Genomic DNA, 8951 nt, shown 5'->3' on the forward strand with positions numbered 1-8951 from the left:
TCATATGGAGACACAGGAGACCTCGAACAGCTAAAGCAATTTTGTACAACAAAAACAAAGACGGAGGCATCACAATCCCAGATTTCAGGACATACTTCAGGGCAGTTGTTATCAAAACAGCATAGTACTGGTACAGAAACAGATGGATAGACCAATGGAGTAGAATAGAAGCACCAGAAATCAATCCAAACATCTACAGCCAACTTATATTTGATCAAGGATCCAAATCCAATCCCTGGAGTAAGGACAGTCTATTCAATAAATGGTGCTGGGAAAATTGGATTTCCACATGCAGAAGCATGAAGCAAGACCCCTACCTTACACCTTACACGAAAATTCACTCAACATGGATTAAAGACTTAAATCTACGACCCGACACCAACAAATTATTAGAAATCATTGGAGAAACCCTACAAGATATAGGTACTGGCAAAGATCTTGGAAAAGACCCCAGAAGCACAGGCAGTGAAAGCCAAAATTAACATTTGGGATTGCATGAAATTGAGAAGTTTCTGTATTTCAAAAGAAACAGTCAGGCGAGTGAAGAGGCAACCGACAGAATGGGAAAAATATTTGCAAACTACACAACAGATAAAGGGTTGATAACCAGAATCTACAAAGAAATCAAGAAACTTCACAACATCAAAACAAACAAGCCACTTAAGAGATAGGCCAAGGACCTCAATAGACATTTTTCAAAGGAGGAAATCCAAATGGCCAACAGACACATGAAAAGATGTTAAGGATCACTAGCCATCAGGGAAATGCAAATCAAAACCACAATGAGGTTTCACCTCACCCCAATTAGAATGGCTCACATTCAGAAATCTACCAACAATAGAAGCTGGTGAGGATGTGGGGAAAAAGGGACACTAACCCACTGTTGGTGGGAATGCAAACTGGTAAAGCCACTATGGAAGTCAGTCTGGAGATTCCTCAGAAACCTGAATATAACCCTACCATACAACCCAGCCATCCCACTCCTTGGAATTTACCCAAAGGAAATTAAATTGGCAAACAAAAAAGCTGTCTGCACCTTAATGTTTATTGCAGCTCAATTCATAATAGTTAAGACCTGGAACCAACCGAAATGCCTATCAACAGTAGACTGGATAAAGAAATTATGGGACATGTACTCTATAGAATAGTATACAGCAGTCAAAAACAATGAAACCCGGTCATTTGCAACAAGATGGAAGAATCTGGAAAACATTATGCTGAGTGAAATAAGCCAGTCCCAAAGGGACAAATATCATATGTTCTGCCTGCTTGGTGACAACTAACTGAGCACCAAAGGGGAAACCTGTTGAAGTGAATTGGACACTATGAGAAACAGTGACTTGATCAGCTCTTGTCCTGATTGTTGATGTACAATGCAACACTTTATCCATTATAGTATTTTTTTGTTCAAGTACTATAGTTCGAACTCTGTAATTAACACACAATTATTCTTAGGTGTTTAAAATTTAACTGAAAAGTGATCCCTGTTAAATCTAAAAGTGGTAAAAAGAGAGGGAGGAGATGTAAAATTTGGGACATGCTCTATCAGATTTGCCCCAAATGGTGGAGTTAGAAATGTGCTAGGGGATTCCAATACAATCTCATCAAGGTGGCATGTACCAATGCCATCTCATTAGTCCAAGTGATCAATTTCAGCTCACAATTGATCACACTGATAGGTCTAAGAGTCAAAGGGATCACACAAACAAGACTAGTGTCTGCGAATACTAACTGATAGAATCAAAAAGGGAGAGAAAGATCCAACATGGGAAGCAGGATGCACAGCAAACTCATAGAATGGCAGATGTCCTAAACAGCACTCTGGCCTCAGAATCAGCCCTTAAGGTATTTGGATCTGGCTGAAGAGCCCATGAGAGTATTTTAGGCATGGAAAGTCAAGACACTGTGGCAAAAAAAGAGAAAAACCTAAATGAAAGATCTCTGCGAGTGAGATCCCAGTGGAAAGAACAGGGCCATCAAAGAAGGAGGTACCTTTCTCTGAAGGGAGGAGAGAACTTCCACTTTGACTGTGACCCTGTCAGAATAAGATCGAAGTTGGCGAACCCTAAAGGTTTCCATAGCCTTGGCAACTCATGACTAGAGCCTAGGGTGTTTACTGATGCCATTAACAAGAGTGTCAAATTGTTAAGTCAGCAACAGGAGTCACTCTGTACTTACGTCTCATGTGGGATATGTCCTTAATGTGTTGTCCAATGTGAAGTAATGATATAACTAGTACTGAAACTATATTTTTACACTTTATGTTTCTGTGTGGATGCAAACTGATGAAATCTTTACTTAGTATATACTGAATCAATCTTCTGTATATAAAGATAATTGAAAATGGAAAAAAAAACTTGGTTTTAAATTGGAATTGCAGAGAAAATTAATCAATTTTTTAAAAAAAAATATCATGTAGGTTCTCTGTCCTTAATGTGCTGTACATTGTGATTTAATGCTATAACTAGTACTCCAACAGTATTTTTCACTTTGTGTTTCTATGTGGGTGCAAACTGTCGAAATCTTTACTTAATATTTACTAAACTGATCTTCTGTATATAAAGAGAATTGAAAATGAATCTTGATGTGAATGGAAGGGGAGAGGGAGTAGGAAAGGGGAGGGTTGCGGGTGGGAGGGAATTTATGGGGGGGGAAGCCATTGTAATCCATAAACTGTACTTCGGAAATTTATATTCATTAAATAAAAGTTTAAAAAAATGAGATAATTTAGTATCTTGTGCTCATTACAAAGTCCTTTTACTGCATTAACAAATTACCACAAATGTCCTTGTATGAAGCAATATACCAACATACTCTTTCACAATCCTGATTGTCAGGACTTGAAATAATCCCTCAATCCTGCCTTCCTCTGTAATGCAGAGGGAAGATTCTAGGAGAGTTTCTATTTCCCTGCCTTTTCCAGCTGCCTAAAGTGGACTCTGTTCTTTGGCTCAGGACCACTTTCTTCATGTGCAAAGAAAGCATGATAGTTTAGTTTTCTACTCCTCACAAATTCATAATTCAGGTAAAGTCCTTGAACTTGATAAAGAATATCTACAAAAATCTGTAGCTGATATCACACTTTTTGATGAGAAACTGGATATTTTATAGCTTTTATTGAAACAAAGTAGGGATGTACACTCTCACCACTTTAATCAGAATTGTGTTGTTATTTTTAGCTACTGTAGTAATACAAAAAAGATATATGGATTGAGGAGAAAATTAACTACATTTTTTTTACAGATAGCATTATGTAGATGCATATCATCCCAAATGCTTATCTCAAACAATCAAAAATCTCCTACAACAAAAAGAAGGAATACAGCAAGGTCATGGGATGCAAGATTTGATAGCATTAATAATAGCTGTCCACAGATATTGTAATCCCCATAACCTTCCATGATACCTGACATGACAAAAAAGACATTGAAGGTATAATTAATTTAAGGATTTTCCGAAGTAGAAAGTCTATCCCGGATTATCTGAGTAGGGCCAACGCAATCCTAAAAGTCCTCAGCAGGAGGCAGGTGATTCAGACAGTGAGGAGATGTGAAGGCAACAGGACTTAGAGAGAGGGGGAGAAGTTTGGAGATCTTACACTGCTGACTCTAAACTTAATGAAAAAGGACATAAGCGAGCCATAAATAATTATTTAAAAAGATATTAATAGAAAGATAACACATTTCATGCATTTCATAGCTGCAATTCTAAGAAGATAACCATGCTTGCAACCTGTGATCCCTCCTTCAAACCACCTTCCTTATTTCCCTTCTTTTCTTTGCCTTCGAATTTTGTAGTAACGCTTTTTGTATTTCATATATACAGTTTTAAGAGCACAGTGATACTTTCCACCTTGCTTTCTCTCCCTTCCTCACTCCCACCTGCCTCCTCCTTTTCCTATTTTTCTTTTAATCTTTACAGTGACATATTTTCAATTTTGTTTATAATCACAGCAGGATTTTGACATTTAAAAAGCAATGCACATACAAAATGAAATCTAACAAAAATGTACAGGGCTTATATGTGGGAAACTTGAAATTTCTGATAAGGTGAAAGTCTAAAGAAACAGGCACTCCACATTTATGGAATAAAATACACAAAATTGTTAAACTGTCAATTCTTCCAAAACTGATCTACAGCTCTAGCAAAAATCCTAGTGAACTATTCTGCAGATATCAGCAGAATATTTTTGAAGTTTAAACTGAAAGGCAAAAGTTTTAGGAAGGGGGCAGCACTGTGGTGTAGCAAATGAAGACACTGTCTGTTGCACAGGCATCCCATATGGGCAACAATTCAAGTCCTGGGTGCCCCACTTCCCATCCAGCTCCCTGGTGAGGCACCTGGGAAAGCAGTGGGAGGTGGCCTACGTCCTTATGCCTTTGCATCCACATGGGATACCCAGAAGAAGTGCCTAGCTCCTGGCTTTGGATTGGCCCAGCTCCCACTATTGTGGCCATTTGGGGAGTGAACCAACCTCTCTCTCTCTCTCTCTCTCTCTCTCTCTCTCTAACTCCGTCTTTCAAAAAGAAAAAAAAGTCCTACAAAGGCCCAAAAGTTGAGAAGTTGGATGTTTTAAAATTGAAAACTGCTCTGTGAAAGATACTGACTAGAGAATGAAAAGACAAGCCCAGAGAGGCAGAAAAATGTTTAAAACATTTGTCTGATAGCATTTGCGCGCAAAATATACAAAAAGAACTCTTAAAACTCAACAAAAAGAACAAAATCTTCAATTTAAGGATTTTTACAAAATACCACAACAGACACTTTACCCTGGAAGCTGTACATATGGCAAATATGTCTGTGAAGGAATGCCGAACGTCATGTATCATTGAAGAGATATTCAACAATGAGACACTACTACCACACATCTGCTAGAATGGCTATGATCCAAAGCCACAATGTACAAAATGCTGACAGAGATGTGTCACAACAGGAACTTGCACTTTTTACTAATGGGAGTGCAAAATGTTGCGGTAACTTTGAAAGAGAGTTTGGCAGTTTGATAAAGGTAGCCTTATTGTATTACATAGCAATTTTGCTCCTAGATATTTAGTCAACAGATTTGAAAACATACATGCACACAAATGTTTATAACAGTTTTCTTAATAGTGACTAACTACAAGAACAACCAAAATAGGTAAGTGGATCAACAAACTGATACCCACTCAGCAGAATATTGTTCAGTCACAGAGAGCTATAAAACAAGCCTAATACATACTACAATGTTAAGGGTCAGTTTCTGAAGAATACATGGTCAAAGAATGAAAATATCAATTGTGGACAATTTTAAGTAAAATCATTTAGATAATAAAAATGCCAGTCATTGCCAGAGTTGGGCAGCAGTAAAGAGAAGTACAAGACAATTTGGGGGATGATAAAATACTTGCATAGTGCACTCCAATAGATGGACACATGGCATTATAGATTTGTCAGGAACAAAACATAGTGAAATTCTATATTGAAAACATTTTGAGGCCAGCGCCGCGGCTCACTAGGCTAATCCTCTGCCTTGCGGCGCCGGCACACCAGGTTCTAGTCCCGGTCGGGGCACCGATCCTGTCCCGGTTGCCCCTCTTCCAGGCCAGCTCTCTGCTGTGGCCAGGGAGTGCAGTGGAGGACGGCCCAAGTCCTTGGGCCCTGCACCCCATGGGAGACCAGGAGAAGCACCTGGCTCCTGCCATCGGATCAGCGCGGTGCGCCAGCCGCAGCGCGCTACCGCAGCGGCCATTGGAGGGTGAACCAACGGCAAAAGGAAGACCTTTCTCTCTGTCTCTCTCTCACTGTCCACTCTGCCTGTCAAAAAAAAAAAAAAATCCTTTATTAAAAAAAAAAAGAAAAAAAGAGAAAACATTTTGAAAGTTAGAAAGTCCAATAATGAAACACAAACCATGACATAATAATCTGACTGTATTAGAAATTTATGAAACAACATCACTGAGACGATCATGGAGTGGTTGCTGACTTAAGTAACTTTGGAAGAGTGAAGCTTGCAAACCTGAAGACTGAGGGAAATGTTCATAGCAATGTGTATTAATTGGTAATTTTAATCATGGTATATCTTTATGTGGTAAATGAACATATAGTAAATGGACAGCAGATTGTGGAATCAAGTTTCTCTTTTTGAGTGAGAATCATATATAAGCAGGTACACAAGGTTAATGGGATACATGTGATACTGGATTATAACTAGAGAAGTTGCTATGAACACATTTTTATACATGTAACTCATAGTTATATATAGAATTATTCATATATGTGTCTCTATAAAGGCTAGTATGCATTCATGAATTTCATTATTTAGTTAGCTAATATGGCCCAAAGTCCCGGTAGATATGAGAACATCTCAGGCCGGAGATGTGACATAGCAAGTATGGATTCACTGCTGAATTCTACCAGATATTCAAAGAAGAATTAACTCCATTTCTTCTCAAACTATTCAGAACAATCGAAAAAGAGGGAATCATCCCAAATTCTTTCTATGAAGCCAGCATCACCTTAATCCCTAAGCCAGAGAAAGTTGCAACATTGAAAGAGAATTACAGACCAATATCCCTGATGAACATAGATGCAAAATTCCTCAATAAAATTCTGGCCAATAGAATGCAACAATACATCAGAAAGATCATCCACCCAGACCAAGTGGCATTTATCCCTGGTATGCAGGGATGGTTCAATGTTCACAAATCAATCAATGTAATACACCACATTTAAAAACTGCAGAAGAAAAACCATCTGATTATCTCAATAGACACAGAGAAAACATTCGATAAAATTCAACACTCTTTCATGATGAAAACTCTAAGCAAACTGGGTATGGAAGGAACATTCCTCAATACAATCAAGCAATTGATGAAAAACCCACTGTGAGCATCCTATTGAATGGGGAAAAGTTTGAAGCATTTCCACTGAGATCTGGTTCCAGACAGGGATGCCCACTCTCACCATTGCTATTCAACATAGTTCTGGAAGTTTTAGCCAGAGCCCTCAGGCAAGAAAAAGAAATTAAAGGGATACAAATTGGGAAGGAAGAACTCAAACTATGCCTCTTTGCAGATGATATGATTCTTTATTTAGGAGATCCAAAGAACTCTACTAAGAGACTATTGGAACTCATAGAAGAGTTTGGCAAAGTAGCAGGATATAAAATCAATACACAAAAATCAACAGCCTTTGTATACACAGGTAATGCCACAGCTGAGAAAGAACTGCTAAGGTCAATCCATTTCACAATAGGTACAAAAACAATCAAATACCTTGGAATAAACTTAACCAAGGACGATGAAAATTACAAAACCTTAAAGAAAGAAATAGAAGAGGATACCAAAAAAATGGAAAAATCTTCCATGCTCATGGGTTGGAAGAATCAACATCATCAAAATGTCCATTCTCCCAAAAGCAATTTATAGATTCAATGCATTACCAATCAAGATACCAAAGAAATTCTTTTCAGATCTAGAACATATGATGCTGAAATTCATATGGAGACACAGGAGACCTCGAACAGCTAAAGCAATTTTGTACAACAAAAACAAAGACGGAGGCATCACAATCCCAGATTTCAGGACATACTTCAGGGCAGTTGTTATCAAAACAGCATAGTACTGGTACAGAAACAGATGGATAGACCAATGGAGTAGAATAGAAGCACCAGAAATCAATCCAAACATCTACAGCCAACTTATATTTGATCAAGGATCCAAATCCAATCCCTGGAGTAAGGACAGTCTATTCAATAAATGGTGCTGGGAAAATTGGATTTCCACATGCAGAAGCATGAAGCAAGACCCCTACCTTACACCTTACACAAAAATCCACTCAGCATGGGTTAAAGACCTAAATCTAACTCCACCATTTGGGACAAGTCCCACTGAGCCTGTCCCAAATTGTACACCACTTCCCTCTCTTATTCCCACTCTAATAAGCCTCAAATGGTGGAGTTAGAAATGTGCCAGGGGATTCCAATACAATCTCATCAAGGTGGCATGTACCAATGCCATCTCATTAGTCCAAGTGATCAATTTCAGCTCACAATTGATCACACTGATAGGTCTAAGAGTCAAAGGGATCACACAAACAAGACTAGTGTCTGCGAATACTAACGGATAGAATCAAAAAGGGAGAGAATGATCCAACATGGGAAGCGGGATACACAGCAGACTCATAGAATGGCAGATGTCCTAAACAGCACTCTGGCCTCAGCATCAGCCCTTAAGGCATTTGGATCTGGCTGAAGAGCCCATGAGAGTATTTTAGGCATGGAAAGCCAAGACACTCTGGGGAAAAAAAAAAAAAAAAGAAGAAGACCTAAATGAAAGATCTCTGCGAGTGAGATCCCAGTGGAAAGAACAGTGCCATCAAAGAAGGAGGTACCTTTCTCTGAAGGGAGGAGAGAACTTCCACTTTGACTATGACCTTGTCTAAATATGATCAGCGTTGGCGAACCCTAAAGGTTTCCATAGCCTTGGCAACTCATGACTAGAGCCTAGGGAGATTACTGATGCCATAAACCGGAGTGTCAAATTGTTAAGTCAATAACAGGAGTCACTGTGTCCTTACTTCTCATGTGGGATCTATCCTTAATATGTTGTCCAATGTGAAGTAATGCAATAACTAGTACTGAAACTGTATTTTACACTTTGTGTTTATGTTTGGGTGCAAACTGATGAAATCTTTACTTAATATATACTAAATCGATCTTCTGTATATAAAAGTAATTGAAAATGAATCTTGATGTAAATGGAATGGGAGAGGGAGCGGGAGATGGGGGGGGGGTGTGAGTGGGAGGAAAATTATGGGCGCCTAGCCATTTTAATCCATAAACTGTCTTTGGAAATTTGTATTTACTAAATAAAAAAAAATCAGAAAAAAAGACCTAAATCTACAACCCAACACCATGAAATTATTAGAGAACATTGGAGAAACCCTGCAAGATATTGGCACCGGCAAGGACT

Source organism: Lepus europaeus, chromosome 1 (genome assembly GCF_033115175.1).
Source record: "Lepus europaeus isolate LE1 chromosome 1, mLepTim1.pri, whole genome shotgun sequence".
NCBI classification, from domain to species: Eukaryota; Metazoa; Chordata; class Mammalia; order Lagomorpha; family Leporidae; genus Lepus; species Lepus europaeus.